The sequence below is a fragment of the Chiloscyllium punctatum genome, chromosome 46 (genome assembly GCF_047496795.1).
Source record: "Chiloscyllium punctatum isolate Juve2018m chromosome 46, sChiPun1.3, whole genome shotgun sequence".
In the NCBI taxonomy this organism is placed as follows: domain Eukaryota; kingdom Metazoa; phylum Chordata; class Chondrichthyes; order Orectolobiformes; family Hemiscylliidae; genus Chiloscyllium; species Chiloscyllium punctatum.
This window is the reverse complement of record NC_092784.1, coordinates 42,401,848-42,419,871: the sequence shown is the minus strand read 5'-3', so window position 1 is coordinate 42,419,871 and position 18,024 is coordinate 42,401,848. Positions and strand designations below refer to the sequence as shown.

At 45.5% G+C, this 18,024-nt stretch overlaps 1 protein-coding gene across 18 annotated transcripts in view; it reads left to right on the top strand.

The window, feature by feature from the left end:
* Positions 1-4,192: 4,192 nt before the first annotated feature.
* Positions 4,193-18,024, top strand: part of LOC140467980 (adhesion G protein-coupled receptor L1-like) — a 621,988-nt gene continuing 608,156 nt past the window's right edge. For 12 of the 18 annotated variants that reach the window (XM_072564080.1, XM_072564096.1, XM_072564094.1 and 9 more), the window contains exon 1: positions 4,194-4,976. The gene's annotated coding sequence lies outside the window, so the exon portion shown is untranslated. The other 6 variants (XM_072564084.1, XM_072564081.1, XM_072564089.1 and 3 more) reach the window with 5 other exon arrangements.

Sequence of the window (18,024 nt, the reverse complement as noted above, 5' to 3'; positions counted from 1 at the left end):
ACAAGTGATGCCAAATGAGATATCATGTTGTTACCTTGCATTAATTGTCACAACCATCACACTGTAATGAATGTGCTATACCTAACAGCCTGTGTGCTTCTGCCTCAATTCCATTAATATTTTGATATATTTAGGAGAAACCACAAGGGACTGGAGTTAAGAGAAAGGACTGTCCTGTTAGCTCTAGTGTAAATGCACTATGCATTGTAACACAAGGCCATTCAAATTGGGAATGTATGATTCCTTCACTGAATCTACATTCTCCCTGTGTCTGTGTGGGTTTCCTCCGGGTGCTCCGGTTTCCTCCCACAATCCAAAGATGTGCAGGTCAGGTGAATTGGACATGCTAAATTACCCACAGTGTTAGGTGCATTAGTCAGGGGTAAATATTGGATAGGGGAATGAGTCTGGGTGGGTTACTCTTCAAAGGGTTGGTGTGGACTTGTTGGGCCAAATGGCCTTTTTCCATACTGTAGGGAATCTAATCTATAAATCTGCTATTTCCAGAGCCATCCCAAAAGTCAAAGGTTTTAAAAAATAAGCAGAATTTCCCAATTTACCTGACTTTCAAACCCAAGTTGGCAGAAAGCATATATTAGGACTCTGAACTTAACAAGAATTTCTATTTATAACAAATAAGTAGATTCTTGTCACAGGTTATGACCCATCAGCATATACATAGCCTCTCCAGGATGGTACTGCAGGATGCTGTATATATACAACAGCTAGGGGGAGTTGTTGTGGCCCAAACCTGAACAAAAGACAAGGGTTCAAGTCTCAGGTGCCCTGGAGGTGTGTCAATACACTGTCCAAACAGATTGATTGAAAATAGAATGACAGCAGATACTGATGTTACTCCTTTCATTGAGAGTAATATCCCAAAGGAATTTGCAGAGCTGTAGTGAGACATAACTGAACATTGAGCTAAAGGAGGGGATATTGAGGGTAGCCAGAAGGTTCGGTGGAAGATTTGATGGTTCAATGAGAGGTAGCAGTGGTAGAAGAGTTTGGATAGAACTTCCAAGGTCCTGAACCAAGGAAGGAATAGACCTGGCTTCTCCAGAAGTATTGGTGATCTTGGTGATTATATGGAAATATGCAAAAAGGTAGGTACTGAAAGTCTGTTTAATCTGGTCAATATCCATGAAAGAAGCTCTCACATGACAGAGACTCCACCAACAAGAACAATCGTTTAAGGTGTTCATTCTCCATGTTTAGCTGGTACTGTCTATAAAAATCTTAGTGGTATGCAGGTACCAGTCTACAGACAAAACTAAAGTTGGAACAGAGTCTGGGGAGTTAGAAGAAAGGGGGAAAGATGTAACTTAGGGCAGGAGTCAGTTGGGATTGAGTCTGGGTGAGCTATTGCAAAACTAGCAGCTTAAATGTTTTTGATTGCTTGAACTTGGATGAGTGAGACACAAAATTCTTCAGTGTCACGTCTCTCTCTCTCTTTCTCACTCTTTGTACAGCATTTCCACCTACCCCAGTCTCAGGACAATGATTTTCTATTCGGAATTGAGATGAAGTGAGCCCTTGGAATTCTCTACCATGAGAGCTGAGCATGTTTGGCCATTGGGCAGACTTAAGACTGAAATTATGATTCTGGGCACTGTTAAGTGCCTGGGAGGAGTGGTAATGTCACTGGGCAAGTCACTCCAGAAGCCTAGACTTAAATTTTGGGTGGGTGGGGATTAAGCAGCTAGTGGAATTTAAATGAACACATATAAAGTTTGAACTAATTTTATCCTGAAACTTCAAAGAATCAAGCTGCTTCTTTGATGAAGGAATTTTGTATCCTGACCCAAGCTGGCCTACATGTGACTCCAGGCCCATAGTAATGTGGCTGACTCTTTTGCCGTCCTCTGAAGTGTCGCTGGCACTTCAGTTTAAGAGGATGCCCAACTAACGCAGGCCTTGCCAGTAACTTCTCCTTCCCATGAAGGGGGTGAGGCGACAGCCTAGTGGTATTATCGCTCGACTGTTAATCCAGGGAAACCCAGGTAATGTTCTCGGGACTTGGGTTCTAATTCTGTCATGGTATCACTGTTACCAGGCAAAAGCGGACACTGTCATCCTTTCAGTGATGACTTGTAAACTTATCACTGCACTCATATGAGTACATGTCACAATAAACCTAATTTAATTGATTATGCCTTGTGAAACTCTGCAATATCTATTCAAAAGAAATTGCTTCCATTCTCAATTATCATTTGCAGTCATTTATTGTGCTCATCAATTAAGCTCACTTCCTTTTCAGATTGTATTCTGCCCTACATTAGACATTAGCCATTAAAACCTGAGGGCTGAGGTTCAGAGTATAGACCGAAAGGATGACAGTACCAAATCAAATGAATTTGAAACGTTTCAATACAATCACTTCTGAGCAGTGAACCGTTGAGTAGTCTTCTCCTAATTTGGACAGTTGGGCAACATTATTCTCAGCACAGGATGACTGGAAGGAACATTGTAACAATATCACAAATGGGATAAGAGCATACTCTTGTGAGGTTGGTGCATTGTGTGGAAGGACCTTTATCTGCATCTAACTCTGTGCTGTCCCTGACTTGGGAATGGGAATACTGTAGAGGTAGCTTTACTCTGTTTCTAATGCTGCGCTGTCCATGACCTGGAAGTGTTTGATGGGGACAGTGTGGAGGGAACTTTATACTCAATTTAAAAGGATAAAGTGTTTGATGGGAATAATACAGACTGAGCATTATTCTGGATCTAACCTCATGCCATCCCTGTTTAGGAGAGTGTTTGATGGGGATGGTGTTGAGGGAGCTTTTCTTAACATTTAACTCCGTGCTGTCCCTGTCCTGGGAGTGTTTGATGGATACAAATGTAGAGGAAGCTTTATATTAGGTTGAAAAGAGTAGAGGACACTTGACACCATGTTTGACACCATCAATAAGTGACACACTCTTCATTGGGTTGAGTACATTTGCAGAAGAGGAACTGAAACATTAACTATTTTTCTTTCTCCACAGATGCTGCCAGACCTGTTGAGCTTCTTCAGCACTTGCCATTTTTATTTATTTTCTACACCCCAGAAGTAGTGAGCCTATGGTATTATCTGCCAGGGAAAGTGGGTGAAGCAGAAACATTCAATGCTTTCAGAGAAGGAGTTAAATATAGCTCTTAGGGCTAAAGGGGTTATAAGATTATTAGAAACAAGCCCTTGAATATTTCTGTATATTTCAATGCATTCCTTGGTCTAAAGGGATCACAGGGCACAGGGAGGAAGCAGGAACAAGATATTGAGTTAGATGATCAGCCATGAAGATACAAACACTTAAACTCACGCACCAACAGATTCAAGAACAACTTCTTCCCACTGTTATCATACTTCTGAATGGACCTTTCAAATTTTTAACTTGATGTTCATCTTGTTCTTTGTGTACCTTCTGTGCAGCTGTAACATTGTGTTCCTCTCTCTGTTCTATTACCCTATTGCTCTTTGTATGGTATGACCTGCCTGTACTGCATGCAAAGCAAAACTTTTCACTGTACGTATGTACATAATAAATCAAACCAAAAGGGGCTGAATGATCCACAAAAAAATAGAAATTGCTGGAAACGTTCAGCAGATCTGGCAGCATCTGCAGACAGAAATCAGAGTTAACATTTTGGGTGGAGCGACACTTCCTCAGAATTGATGGTCAACATCAGAAATCATACCACACCAGGTTTATAGTCAAACAGGTTTATTTGAAATCACAAACTTTCAGAAAGCTGATCCTTCATCAAGTGAAGTCTTGAAAGATTATTTCAAATCAACCTGTTGGACTACAATGTAGTGTCGTGTGACTTCTGACTTTGTCCACCCCAGTCCAAAACTAGACCCTCCACATCAGAACTGATGGTAGCTAGGAAAATGCCAGTTTATATGCAGAAGTTATATGAGTGTAATGGCAGACTATGCAATAAAGACTTCCTCCTGCTCCTTTTTTTCCCCCCATGTTTCTTTGTTTATAATTACCTGATCGGCCATTGAAAAAAAAGTGTAGAGGATTCACAATTCATCCTGCTGATCCAAGGTAATTCCATTCCCCGTTGGTTTTCCTTTGAGACGGTGTACGTTTTCTTTTTTTAAAAAAAACAGAGGTGAATCCAGATCGGGATTTCGATGCTCCCCAACTCGTCCGGCTTCTGTAGTAGTCAGCCGCCAGATTTTCAACATACCAGGTTGTATCGAGAGAGAGAAGCTGGGGTTTGTCATTGTCTGCATCTCCACAGTACTGTGTATGTCCCTCTTAGAATGTATGTGTGACTGAGAGTGTGAGTGTGTGTTTGTGTGCGTGAATGTGTATCTGTACAAGACAAACCGTCTGGCTCCACCTCTCTCTCTCTATCCTCTCTTCCTCCCTCTCTATCTCTTCCCTCCCTCCTCCCGCCATCAGTCTCTTTCACTCTCTCTCTCTCTCTCACACACACACACACATACACTCTCTCTTCCTACCAGCTGCAAGCAGCTGCCTGGTGTTATTCAGGGAAGACCCAACGGATTAAAATAAAGGAAGCGAAAGAGAGAGAGAGAGAGGGGGAAAAAAATCATCACAAGGAAAAAGAAGGGTGAAGATTTCACATCAGCCTGCAGAATGCTACACCGTCCGTGAAACAGCTACAGTGTGGTCGGATTGAAAGGCAGAAAGAGCACCGAGAGATTGTTTGCTTTTTGAAAATAAAAGACTACGCAAGGCAGAGACAAGAGGGAGAGATTGTATTTTTCAAAAAAATAAAAAAAAATTAGCCTCCTCCCCCATCTCCAGCTTTACATGTGAAGAAGATAGCATTCCCGGCGATTCAGCGTCCTTGGTAATGCCAGTGGGGGAGAGGAGTCCTGGCTGCGGTGAATGTGAAGCTGTTTAACCCATCTCACCGCTGCCTCCCAACCCCCCCGGAGTCGGGGCTCGACGGACATTCGGCCAGGTGAGAGAATGAGAGAAAGAGCGGCCAACACGGACGGACAGGTGAGTGAGTGAGGGAGGGAGGGGGAAGAGAATGACCGCTGGCTTTTCTGTTGAGGGGTGGGGGGGGGGGGGGGTGTGGATTATTTCCAGCGTTTCCCTGGGAAGTGGGCATCAGAATGAGCAATGGGTTTTGGGGAGAGAGAGTGACTACCCTGTCGGGGGTTTGAGGGTTGAGGTAGGTGTTGGGGAGGTGTTGGTGAGGAGTGACCACCGAGGTGTGGCGAGAGTGACCACTGTATCTGGGGGAGAGTGACGAAGAGGGGGAACCAGTGTGTCCGGAAAGAGGAGTGACCACTGAGATGTGGCGACAGTGACCACTCTCTGTAGGGGAGAGTGACCACTGTATCTATAGTGGAGAGTGACCACTGAATCTGTGGGGGAGATTGACCACTGTATCTGTGGGGGAGATTGACCACTATGTATGGGGGAGAGTGACCACTGTATCTGAGGGGGAGAATGGCCATCTTATCTGTCGTGGAGAATGACCACTGTATCTGTGGGGGGAGAGTGACCACTGAATCTGTGGGGGGAGAGTGACTAAGAGAGGGATCAGCGTGTCTGGGGACAGTGTCCCACAGCAGTTGGGCGATGGAGGAGGCTGACTGTGGTGGGGGCAAGAGATGAGAGGGGGGCGAACCCACTTACACTTGGGAGAGTGACCACTGAGAGCGACTCCCTCGGGGAACGGGGAGAGTTGTCCTGGCGTGTGAGCTCTGTTCTGGGGAGGGACGTGGTGGCGAAGAGCAGGCACCAAAGGTGTGGCCCGAATTGCCGCTGATGTAGAATGGGCAGTGACCACCCCCCCCAGACGCGGGTTTGGGAGTGATCTGTGAGTTGAATAGTGGGGCCGTTAGGAGTCATTACAGAGTGAACAGTCCAGGCGAGGGAGAGTGACCAGACGTGTGTGTGTGTGTGTTTGGGGGGGGGGGGGGTTGGGGGGTTGGGAAGGGACAGGTTGAGGGGTGACCCGTCAAGGGGTAGAGTCGGGAGTTACATCTATAAGGGGGGGGGGGTGATAGTGAGAGTGAGTACTGATCATGAATGACTAGGAGAGGATGGGTTAAGTTGATCATTTAAGGGCAAGTCTGTTGAAAGGGAGAATGAACAGGGAGTAAGAGAGGGAGAGTGATCCTTGTGGGGATTCTTGCACGGAATAGTTCTGCAGAGAGAGAGAGAGAGAGAAAGGAGTGGGAGAAGCAAATACACATTCCGCAATCGGTCCGCATTTTAAAAAAAAGCCATTCCAGAATCGGTTTGCTAACAAGGAGCTACAGTCGGTTTTGTTTGTACCCCATTATCTCCCCTGACCCCCAGCCGGGTGGTCGCGGGTTTGACTGAACCCCCCGGGTGAGGAGGGTTTGCAGAGCCACAGGCAGCTTGAGGTGGGGGGGGGGGAGGGGGGAGACGGGTTGGGGGTGCTGAGGGAGAAAGCAATTCGGTGTAAGACACCTCGAGTTGGCCGGAGAAATGCAGCTCTTCCTTCACCTGAGTCATTTCCTTTCTCTTCACGATCAGGGAAATAGAGAGGGGGGGGGGGGGGGGGGAAGAATTTCTTTGCGTTTTCATACTGGCTGCGGAATTAAAACCCAGCTCACATCTCTGTCAACACTGCCCGGTAAATGTGAGACTGGAGCACTTGTACTTATAGTGTACTCAGAATGTGGATCGTGTCTATCAATGGGAGGGAGGTGTTGAGCTGAGTGCTGGTTTGGTTCATCCCCCAAACCCCTTTTATCACCCCCCCACCCCCCACCTCTAAGTCACACTCACCCTCATCCCTCCCTATTGACTCTACAGTGGGCACACTGGATAAGATATACCATCCTGCAGCTTATCATCTCTGACACAATGGAAGCCTCATGATGATTGGTGTTAAAACTGTGTATGTATATATATTAATCATTTAATCGGGATTGCAACCTAATTCACTTCTTGCAGCCAAGTTGACACTGCCTTTACTGTCAGAGCAGCTTGATAAGTATTTATATATTTTCCGCAAAGACCTGCCTTCTAGAGGAAGACAGTCCGTAAAATTATTGATGGGTTCCCATGTAATGGAAATGATCTAATAGGCAGACACACACATACACTGTCTCTCTCTCTCTCTCACACATGCACACTCTCTCCTACTGTGTGACACACATACAATACTAAACAAGTAGTCATTCACAATGGATGTGCAAGGGCTATTTAAATACTGCAACACAGTCTGTAATAGGATTGGGGCTGGAAAGCAAAATTGTACTGTACGTCTGTCCAAACTAGATGGATCCAACTGTGTTTGACCAACACTTCGGTTTGGCAAATGGGGAGCCTGATCATTTATAAGAGGTAGCTGTTGTTTACTTGCACTTCAAAGTGCCAGCATTAAAAATTTTAAAAAGTGCCCGGCATAATTAGTCGCGTATTGTCATAAGACGTGTGAGATTTTTCCTGGCGATTTTCACTGGCTGCCATATTTTCATTCTGTTCTCATCAAGTCATTTGACAGAAGTCTTGTTTCTTCATGACAATACTGTCGAGCAGTTGAACTTTGTACTGGCTGGATTCATAATTAAAGGTGTAATTGGGACTTTGGGGAGGGGGGGGTCAGCAATATAGCTGGAAAATAAAAAGGCATGAATAGCAATATCCAGTCCTGCGCAACGTTCTAACACAGGGTTACAATTTTCCATTTTCTGCTCCCTGTGGTGTTTGTTTAGTCTGGGCTCTTCCGAGACATCATCGCACGCACAAACTTAACATTCCCTCGGCAATCTTTCCATTTTTTCTTTCGGCTGTGAGTCCGTACATTTTTTGGTCGAGAGGAACAAAACCATTCCAGAGAAAAAGATAGAGGGGAAATGAGGATAATGTTCTTTCTCTCCCTCTCCCTCTCTCAGATCAGTCCACAAAAAAATAAAGGTGACAATCAGCCACGCACAGCCTATATCGGAATTGCCAAGCCTTGCGTCTGTCCAGTCCACAGTTCCTTTGGGGTTCCCTTCACTAAAGGGAGCTCAGCCGCATCTGATACGATAGCGAACATCTTTGCTTTCTGGGTGCCTCGCAGCAGCCCGTGTGTTTTGCTTGCGGGGAACAGCTCCACACCCTCTGCAGCTTAAGACTCAGTGGAGGTTTGTGTAGTGAGAGGACGGTGCAGCACAGTGGGAATGGGGGGTGGTGGGAGAGCAGAGGTGAGGGGCATCCCACACTTTCCCAGCCCTGCCTCAGACATTCCAATCTGTCAGGGGAAGTGGGTACCAATGCGCAGCCTGATACCTTGAATGCCCCACTTCGAGGGAGAACGGGTGACAGACTCAGCAGTTTGTTCAATGCTTTCAGACTAAACGCTTGCACCCGCTCCTTTCCCCTTGCTGGTGTGGGGTGGAGAGTGGGGGGGAGGTTTGGGGGAGAAGGGTGCTAGCGTCGCAGTAGGCTTGCGACAGGGCTGGTTGTGTGTCGTTCCTTCATGAACGCAGAGTCAGCGCCAGCGCTGGAAACGTGCTCTGCCTTGGGTCGCGTCGGGAGCAACCGGCTTCTCGGAATTGTTGGAGCCTGCTCACTTTGGCCCCTGGGTGCCCAGTCTTGGGTGGGAGTGGTCAGGATGTGAAGAACAAGGGATAATTCTTCAAATGTGATTGTGCTCGCTTTGTCGGCTGTGTTGATTTCCTCCTCGATTGTTAACAAATGTCCTGGTGTGGTTCAGTGGCTATGTTGACAGAGAGGGAGCGATGTAGGTGATGACAGACCCCAAGCATTAAATGCATTTGTTTGAGCTGCAGATGCCAACATACTCCCTTCATTGTGTTTGAGAACAGTGCAGTACTGCGTGAATTAATCTCAGGCTATTAATCGACTTGGCATGATTGGCATCAGTTCCTCTGCAGAGGGACACTTCTATTGGGTGTCACCATACTCAGAGTCAGAGTTTAAATCATGCCAACTGGTAATTGCAGCTTCCACCATGTGATCACTTCCAATGAGTGGGCATTGGGTGAGTGGAGAATCAGATTGAACTAGCTGCCCACCACACTCAGCAACTTTAATTCTATTATTTGAACGAGGGTCAGTAAGTGGCTGGTCATTTTTGAAATATATTGCCCTCTCCGCTGGGAACTGGCGTTTCTGGAGCAAAGGGGATGGTTTTTGGTCGTGTCTCCATCCAGCCCAGATCTGTCCGGGACTGACAGTCTCTCTAACAGCCCCCTCTGCTTTCCATGACGGATGCATCGATGAGCCCGTGGCCGTATGGCTTTTGTGCACTGAGAAGGCAACATGTAATGGAAGTGAGTGGTGACGTTGCAATACTAAGGTATTTCAAGGTGCTCTGTGTTCACAGTTATCAGATTTTCTGCATTGTACCAGTTTCACGCTTCTATCTTCTATCTTCTCTATTCTCTATTCTTTTATTCTCTGTTATATTTGTGCGCTGCATTCTCGCCAATTCCCCTCCATGCTTCTCTGTCCTTGCTCCTTCTCAATTTCTCGAATGTTCTCTTCGTTCCCCCCATCTTCTAGACTGTCTCGTCTTCCTTTCTTTTTCATTTTCTGTCTCTCTCTACCCTCTGCTGTCTACATGTTACACTCCATGCTTGCTGCACTCTTCTCCTCTCTTGTGTTCGACACCTTTCACAGGTTCCACAATCCTGCCTTTCAGCAGCATCTCCTGTCTCTCTAACGCCCCAGAATTTACCTTGATCTGCATTTTCCATTCTCCTCTCTATATTGTCTGTGAAGTCTACAGTGAAGTGTATTTTTTTTTAGTATGATGCTTAAAATGCAAGTTAGGAGAAGTGTCACATTTAGAAGAGGCTGAACACTCCATCTGCGACAGTCTGAATGATTGCAGTTTACTTGCTGAGGATGGGACTATTAGTGCAAAGTGAAGCAAAGGGCATTCAAAATGAAAAGCGGCGATGTGTGCGTTGCTGTACTGTTTGCATTTTGTGCATGCAAATGTACCAAATATTTCAGTGTTGGTAAGGAGGTGTATATATACAATGTATCCTGAAGTATCACAGTTCTATTTATTTTAAAGTGTTGTGCATTGCTCAGTCTCTTGGTTCTTCTTGCAGTATCATTCCCTGCATCTCTTTACGTATGTTCTATTTTGCTCCTCGTTTTGAATTTTTTCATATGTCTACCCTCTTTATGCATATGTTTTTATGGGTGTGTGTGTGTGTCTCTGTCTCTGCAAAGCATGTAAACTGTTAATATTGCAACTCCTCTACCTTTCCCCTTCTGTGTGACTCAATTCCTTTGTCTCTCTGTCTTTTCTCTCCATTTCCCTCTGTGCCTGAATTTTAAGCTGTTGTTTTTCCTATCCCTCTCTCTACCTTTGTGTGTGTTTCTCTCTCACTGTTGCTTTCTGAGTCTGAATACCTCTCCATCTCTTCCTGTCTCTCTCTCCCTCTGCCAGGCTCTCCGCTCGTGTGTATAAGTCTCTGTTATTTTCTGTGCCCATTTTTCTCTGCCTGCCTATTCCATACTTTCCATCATGTTCTCTGTCTCTCTCGCTCTCTCTCGCCCACATAAACACACACGTACTAACTCTATCTCTCTGTCTGTCTCTCTCTCTCTCAGTCTCTATATCTGTCTGTCTCTCGATCCTTCAAATCTCCGTGTCTATCTAGCTAGCTTTGTGTTGACTCTGTCTCCTTTCCATACACTATTTTTTCCTGTCCCATTTCTCTTTTTCATTGTCTCTCCATTGTATCTGTCTATTCTGTGTTTCTCTATTTATCCATCTCCATATCTTCCCACCCCCTCTCTCTGCACATATCTTTATTGCATTCTCTGTCTCTCTATGCCACTACACACCTGTTTCTCCCAAAACCTTTGATTTCTCTCTGTCTCTGCCTGTCTCCGTGTTTTTCAGCCAGTCTCCAGCCTTCTGTTTGTCTCACAGTCTGCCCGCATCCTTCTCAATCCCTCTCACTATCTCTCTGTCCCTATCCCCCTTTCCATCCCCCTCTGTCCATTCCCACCTATCCTTGAATTTTACAATTCCTCTCTCTGCAACAACCTTCCCCATATCCACGCTACCCCCCCCCCCAACCCTCAGTGTCTCTCCTGCCTCAGCTACGCTCAATGCTGTTGTTCTCTCTCTCTCTCTCTTTTCCTCTGCTCCCCTCTCTTTCTTTCCTTTTTTTTCTATCACTTAACCTCCTTCTCTCTGTGCAGCTCTGCAAACATTGCTGCTTTCTAAGCCTGCAGTTCCATCTGTACAAACCTATGCTATTTTTCTCAGTACTCCCGTGCAGAGAGAGTCAGATTGTGAGTGTGATAAAGGAGCAATGTATGGAGACAGAGAGGGAGAACTCCTGTGTGTCACAATCAGTGTGAGAAATGGAAACTGGCAATATTATGATATCGATCGAGAAGTCTTGCATAGCCTGATGATTAAATTAATTCCAGCATTCCCAATGAATGCAGCTTCCAACACTTCACAGTGGTGTGCAATCTGATCATTTCAAAATGGTAGATTTCCATCATTTGCCTGCTATTCAGTACCCAGGTATAGAATTCTGACAGCGGCTTTTCAGAACTGTAGCTTGGTCTGTTAAGGGAGGAATCAGAGCATTTAACTCCATACATTGTGGAGCACACCTTTCATTAACCCGGCTGCATTAACTCTCACGGGGTGTGAAATCTTTCCTGTGTCTCACCTTTCCTCAGTTTTTTTGTACTGTCTGATTCACAAAGGGATCTTGTGTTTATGGAGTGCTATCCCTCATCTCTCAGGGTGAACCTGTGTTGCAGACAAAGATTCCTCCAGACCAGAGATGTTGTGACACGTTTTGTTGATCCTGTTTTTGGTGTCTTTGGTTCAGAGAGGATGGCTTATGTGACGGTGTCCATTTTCTTCATCAAAATGAACTGCAGCATTGTTTCATTTTAGTGGAGTGATGAATGTGGCAGGGGATATCTTTGGCATTTGCCCTTGTGCAGTTTGGGAGAGTCACAGGATCATTTTCCCGAATATATTTTTATTTGTGGGATGCCGGTGTCGCTGGCAAGTTGAGCGTGAATCTTCCACTAGTTGTTGACCACAAGAAGGTGGTGGTGAGCTGCTACAGTGTGTTGTCACCATTTCTAATACCATTGAGTGCGTCACTTCTGAGGGCAAGGAACAGTAAAACCACACTACTGTGGGTCTCCAGTCATGTGCAGGACAGGTCTGGCAGGGGTGGCAGGAGAGGACATCAGAAAAACGGATGGAATTTTACCCCAAAACTCAGAATTTGTTACCCATTTCCCTTGATCTGAGTGACTCAGTGGGCCATTTCAGAAGGCTGTTAAGAGACATCCACATTGCTGTGGGTTAGGAGTTACATGTAGGCCAGACCAGGTAAGGATGGCAGATTTCCATCCCTAAAGGGCATTAGTGAATTGGTGAGGTTTTATAAAGATACAGAAATGATGTTTGCTGATTCTGCTGGTATATACAGGAAGGATGTTCTCAATAACCAGGGAGTCCAGAGTCATGAAACATAGCTGAAGGATCTGGGATAGGCCATTTCGGGTTGAGATGTGGAGAATTTGTTTTAGCTAGAGCGTGGTGAGCCTATGAAATTCTCTATCGTAGAAAACAATTGAGGCCAAAACATTGAACATGTTCAAGAAGGAGCTAGATATAGGAATGGGGAGAATATGGGGGCGGGGATTGATTTGGATGATCAGCCATAATCGTTTTGAATGGTGGAACAGGCTTGAAAGGTGGAATGGCCTACTGTTGCTCCTGTTTTCTATGTTTATAATGTTCGATGATTGTGTCATGGTGACTGTATGTCACTGAGACTAGCTTTCAATTCCAGATTTTATTAATCAAATTTAAAATCCCCCATCTGCCACAGTGGTACTTTAAACCCATGCCCCCAAAACATTAACCAGGGTCTCTAGAATACCAATCCAGCAGCTGAGTCCAAGTCTAGAGTGACCCACTCACAGCGGGGATTCCCCACGAGTCTCACTAATTCACTCTCCAATCAACTTTAGACCTGGCTGCAGATGCCAAGAGTGGGGTAGAGTTAGCGGGACAGAGAATTGAGGATTGCTATGCCCAGAGAGTTTAATGATTGACCTATGAAGGAATAGCAAATAAAACTAGAGAATAAGAATGGTGGCTCAGTGGTTAGCAGTGCTGCCTCACAGCGCCAGAGAGCTGAGTTCAATTCCAACCTTGGGTGGACTCTTTGCGGAATTTGCACATTCTCCCCATATCTGTGTGGGTTTCCTCCCACAGTCCAAAGCAGTGCAGGTTAGATGGATTAGCTGTGCTGAGTTGCTCATGGTGCAGGCTAGGTGGATTGACCATGGTTAATGTGGGGTTATGAGGTAGGGGTGTGGGTCTGGGTGGGATGCTCTTTAGAGGGTTGGCATAGATTGATGGGCTGAATGGCTTGCTTCCACACTGTAGTGATTCTGTGAGGCGTATTCATCTGACTGGTCTCAAAGTGATGCTCCAATATATTTATTTCCAAGCATGATTGCATTGTCACTGTTTATTACCTCTCTGGAGGTAACAACATCATTCCAAGATTTTCTAATTTTCATAGCACGTCGTTCAAAATGGCTGGATCGGTATATCAGCTTTCATGATCCAATTGTTGGAAGACACACCCAATAGATTGAACTACATTACTTTGTTATCCTATCAATCGTCTGCAGTGTTATTTTTCACAAGACCCAACAAAATCGCCACATATTGTTTTGTAATGAGAAACCAGAAAATGCAGGAAAGGGACAACAATTTGGGCAGTGGGCTATGACTGAGTTAAGGCTTCAGGCCTAAACAGATGTTGCTTGTCTCCCTATCTCTGCTCCCTAATGCCATCTCTCTCTATCGAGGAAATGTAACTTTGGTTCCCATTAGATTTGTTCATCATTAAGACGGGCAACATACTGCAGTGGTTTGCTATTGGTTGGTGCAGGATTTTAATGCGTGCTTATTCACAGAGTGAGGGTGTTGCTGGCTAGGTCATCCCTATTACCCATCGGGCTGTTGAAAGCCAACCCCGTTGAGGTGGATCTGGAATCACATGGAGGTCACATAATAATGGCAGATTTCTTTCCCTGAAGGACATTAGTAAATAGGGTGGATTTTCCTGACAAACAGCAATGGATTTATGGTTGCCATTAGACTCTTAATTCCTTTCTTTTTTATCAAATTCAAATTCCGCCATCTGGTGGGATTCAAAGCCAGGACATTACTGGGATCTTGGGATTAACAATCCAGCAATAATACCGCTCGGCCATCGCCTCCCCAATGCCTGGCGAGGAAACTCTTGGATGTACTGTAAGGGTTTATAGGTCAACGTAAATCCACATTATGAAGGCACCTTTCGTGGCCATCGAGTCCTGAAGTAAGTCTTAAACCCCTGAGCTTCTCACTTAGAGGTAGGGATGCTACCTAGTGCGCCCCAAGACCTCTGCTTACACTAATGGTGAAGGTTGAAATGAATCCTGGTTAATTCTGTGACGAGAATCGAACCATGCTGGAAAAAGCAGAGCAAGTCAGACAGCATGTGTGGAGAGAGAAGCAAAACTGTCCAAGTCTCAGGGTGACGACCTTTCCTCGAGGGAAGGATCATCAATCTGAGACATTGGTAATACTTTCCTGGTGGGCTTGAGAACCTAAGGGTTGGAGTTATGTAAGGGGGTCTTGAGCCGGCCTTGTTCAGGAGCCAGAGCAACAGGGTTATTCTCCTCAAAGGCTCCTGCGAACTGTCCCCCTCTGAGCCTGTTACCCAGTTGAGGTTTGGGTGGGCAGGCAGACTCCCAGTTTGGCGATTGAGAAGGCACTTTGTGATGGACCTCGGAAATAATCACGTATTTCCAAGGGGCAGGAAGACAACAGCCTCTCTAGGTTCCAGAGGGATAATGCCTGCAGTTTGGATCATTGAGGAGGAGGGGTTTCAGTGCTTCGGGAAATGGAGCTCCTGGAATAAAACCAAAAACGCTGAAGAAATTCAGCAGGTCCGGTAGCCTCTGTAGAGAGAGAGAAACAAGAGTTAATGTTTCATCTGGTAACCTCTCAGAGTGTCATAGGGAGGCAGCCATTCATGACGTGAACAGTGTCCACCTTGAGGGGAGTCAGGGAGGGTATGGTGTGTGATAAGGGGTTGATACTGTGCCCATTCTGGCATGGCAAATTTCTCCTGGTGCCACAAACATTATTACAATGTTGTCTCTGTGTTACTAATTTATACCTAAGTTTTGTATCAAGGTACCTTTGTGCCTAAAATGGTGCCATGTGTGGTGACATTGTACATTATTCACTGTACTCCTGTACTTGAGTACATGTGACAATAAAGCTTAAATCAAATCAAATCAAATATACTCCCAACTGGGGCCTTCACTGAAACAGCAGTCTCAATGTCACACGTGGTGCAGGTCATCCAAATCTCAGTCTGCCTCAGGAAAGCTGCTCTTGACTTGAAACTGCATAATATTAGCATGGTTTACATTATGTCTCTCAGTCAGTATGTCAGTACACCTTTAAGGGGCATGTTGATGATGATGATGAACATTTAGGCCACTGTAACAGCATGTGACCTAAAAGGTCTCAAACTCCATCTTGACTGAGGCGACTTGAAGCATGACACAGTCAAAGAAAGCAGGTTTGGAGCATAATATTCACCCAGGCATCGAATTGTTTGAGACACATACGTATGCATCAGGTGCTATAATAAGCAGCTGTTGATTCTTTCAGCAGCTTGTTACCCACATCTCTTTCTTACAGTGCAAAAGATAACACAAATGTTGCCACATCAGCTAAAAGTTTCCTGCTGAAAGTAAAATGGACAGACATGCTGATATAGTCCCCTCTTATTTTCTCACTCCTTCTGTCTCCCTCCCACCACTACATGACCAGGAGAATAGATTAGATTCCCTACAGTGTGGAAACAGGCCCTTCGGCCCAACAAGTCCACACCGACCCGCCGAAGCGCAGCCTACCCATTCCCCTACATTTACCCCTTACCTAACTCTACGGGCAATTTAGCATGGCCAATTCACCTAACCTGCACATTTTTGGACTGTGGGAAGAAACCAGAGCACCCGGAGGAAACCCACGCAGACACGGGCAGAATGTGCAAACTCCACACAGAGAGTCGCCTGAGGTGGGAATTGAACTCAGGTCTCTGACGCTGAGAGGCAGCAGTGCTAACCACTGTGCCACCATGCCGCCCACAGTCCACACTGACCCTCCGAAGAGCAACCCACCCAGACCCATTTCCATCTGACTAATGCACCTAACCCTATGGACAATTCACCTGACCTGCACATCTTTGACTGTGGGAGGAAATCAGAACACCCGGAGGAAACCCACACAGACACGGGGAGAATGTGCAAACTCCACACAGAGAGTTGCCAAGGCTGGAATTGATCCTGGGACCCTGGTGCTGTGAGGCAGCAGTGCTAGCCACTGAGCCACTGTGCCGCCCCTATAATCACCCCATCCCCTGTCATCCTGTTTTCCTCTCCAAAGATGCTGCCAGACTGTTCTTCCACAGAATTGCAGAAAATAGGAGTGAAAGTGGGCCACTTAGCCCTTCTAGCCTGCTCCAGCACTAAATATGGTCATGCCTGATTATCCAAATCAGTCCCCTGTTCCCATTTTCTCCCTTTGATCATTTTAGCCCCATCTAACTCTGTCATGATAACATTCAAAGCTTCTATTTCAGATTCCTGGCATCTGCTTTTCACTTCATCCATTTTAAGCTTTTGCTTTGAGCTTAAATTTCTTTTGTCGAGAGTGTGGTGCTGGAAAAGCACAGCAGGTCAGCAGCACAGCATCCATCGAGCAGGAGAATCGACGTTTCAGGCAAGAGCCCTTCAAGGAGGAGCCCTTCACTTTGCCCGAGACATCGATTCTCCGGCTCCTCGGATGCTGCCTGACCTGCCGTGCTTTTCCAGCACCACGCTTTCAACTTTGATCTCCAGCATCTGCAGTCCTCACTTTCTCCTAGTTGATTTTAAATTTCCTTGGTTTGGTGGAGAAAATAAATTCAATTGAATTGACTTGAGGAATGCCTCAAGAAGGTCCTGTTGGGAAAGCCCTGGGTCATGGCTCATTGTCACGATAGCGGTGCCTTGGCCTGGCTGACTGAAGTTTGCTGTCTTGCCGCCTGTATTCCTCAAGGGGGCATTGTCTGTGCTTCAGAAAAATGAACAATTATCCCATTGTGTACCAAGAGGCGATTGACCTGCAAACAGTAATGTTTTAGCATATTGCTTGTAAAGAAATCTCAATAAATGGCTATTTCTAAAGAAAGCCCTGCATTCTGGGCGTGCCTTATACAGCTACAAGCCAGTCCAAAGCACATCACAAGCCAACGAAGTACTATTTGAAATCACATCAAGCTCCCACTACAGCATAAGAGGTAGTGCTCGGTTGTTCTGTTTCAGTGATGTTCATTGATAAGGTGTCAGACAAGGCGGTGGAAGGTGCTTTTTGGTTCAAAATAACGCAATGGTATGTTTTACAGCCACATGAGATGATACCTCTGTTTAATGGGTTATACAACAAGGCAAGTACCTCCAAAAGTGAAGCACCCACCCCCCCAGTGCTGCAGTGGGCATGTTAAGCTCATTTAGGGTGGGAATTCAACTCGAGGTAAATTGGGTAGGCATTGATCTAGTGGTATTATTTTTAAACTATTAATCCAGAGACCCTGGGAATGTTTTGGGGACCTGTGTTCAAATCCCACCATGGCAGATGGTGGAATTTGAATTTAATAATAATCTTGCATTAATAGTCTAATGATTAGCATGAAACTATTGTCAATTGTCGGAAAAAATCCATCTGGATTACTAATGTCCTTCAAGGAAGGAAACTGCTCTCCTTACCTGGTCTGGCCAACATGTGACTCCAGACCTAGAGCAATGTGGTTTAGTCTTAACCGCCCTCTGGGCAATTAGAGATAAGCAATAAGTGTTGGCCGAGCCAGTGATGCCCACATCATATGAATGAATATTTAAAAAGTGACACAATGACTCAGACTTCTAAATGTTCAGTGTACATCAGATTGGTGTGAATAACATTGAGTTTCATCCTAGGGAT